Below are 1356 nucleotides of genomic sequence, written 5' to 3'. Positions count from 1 at the left end.
GTATTTTATTATCTGGGACCCGAAGGTAGAAATTATTACGGTAAAGAATTATGATTTATATTGATGGTGATCATGATAGCAATAATAATGAAGATATCAGTGCGACCATGGCAACACTAGGGATTTTGGCAATAATGATAATATCAGTTCTAGGAGTAACAGCGGAAACAATAGTCATGATATTGCCAGCGCCGACGAATCAATCCTGACAACAAAGAATTTCAGGAAATAGTGATCACGAATTTTTCATCCGATTACAAACAAAACACACCCTCTCCTTCTCTTCCTCCCCCACCCCTACCCTCACCCCTTCCCAGCCGCTTGTCCTCTTCTCCTTCACTCCTCCTCCCCCTCCCTCCCCTCCACTTCCCTCCTGCTAACTTACATCACCTTCACCCTCCTTTCCCCTCCTAACTTACATCACCCTTTCTTCCCCTCCTAGCCTTCTCTCCTCCCCTCCCTCCCGACCTTCCCTCCTTCCCCCTCCCCTCTCTCTCGTCCTTCCCTCCTCCCCCCTCCCCTCCCTCCCGTCCATACCCCTTCCTCACGCCCTTCTAAACCCTTCCTCCCCCCTCCCCTCCCTCCCGGCCTTCCCTCCTGGTTACTATTACGAGGCTAAGGTCACGGGAATGCATCCTTCGCCGAGTTATGGATAGCGAGACATGAGGAACTGGTCGCGTCTGGCGGAGGAGGAAGAGGTCTGCGGCGGCGGAGGAGGAGGAGGAGGGAGGAGGAAAAGGAGGAGGAAGAGGTCGGCTGAGGCGGCGGAGGAGGACGATGACGAAGGCGAAAGGACGAGGGGGAGGGGGAGGGGGAGGGGGATAGAGGAAGCTGGCTGGGTAGACAGGGGGGAGGGGGAGGAGAGGCTTGCTACGAAAACGGAGGAGGTGGAGGACGAGAGAAGGAGGAAGGAGGAGGAGGACGAAGAGGAGGAGGACGAGGAAGGAAGAGGAGGAGGACGAGGACGGGGAAAGGCACGAGTAGAAGGAGGAGGAGGAGGAAGGGGAGGATGGAGAACCTATCTAGGATGACAGGAGGTGAAGAAGAGGCGGAGGCGAAAAGATTATCTGGGTAGATGGTGGAAAGAGATTTAGGGAGTAGGAGGAAGATGAAGTGAAAGGCAGGAGGAGAAAGAGAATGACGAGGAATGAAAGATAAAAGAGGAAAGAGGAGAGGGAGTAAGAGAGAAAGATGAGAAAAAAAAGGAATGGGAGGGGTTAGAGAATGCAAGGAACTAGGGAAGATGTAAGAAGAGGCCGGAAGGGGAGGAGAGGTGAGAGGAGGCGTGGAGGGGAGAGAGGGGGGAGGGGGGGGTTGCGAGAGCATTGAGCCTGCATGCCGGACGAGCAGTCAGCC

This window comes from Penaeus japonicus, unplaced genomic scaffold (assembly GCF_977035675.1).
Source record: "Penaeus japonicus unplaced genomic scaffold, GWHDUDI00000001_assembly GWHDUDI00000033, whole genome shotgun sequence".
In the NCBI taxonomy this organism is placed as follows: domain Eukaryota; kingdom Metazoa; phylum Arthropoda; class Malacostraca; order Decapoda; family Penaeidae; genus Penaeus; species Penaeus japonicus.
This window is presented reverse-complemented; position numbering follows the sequence as displayed.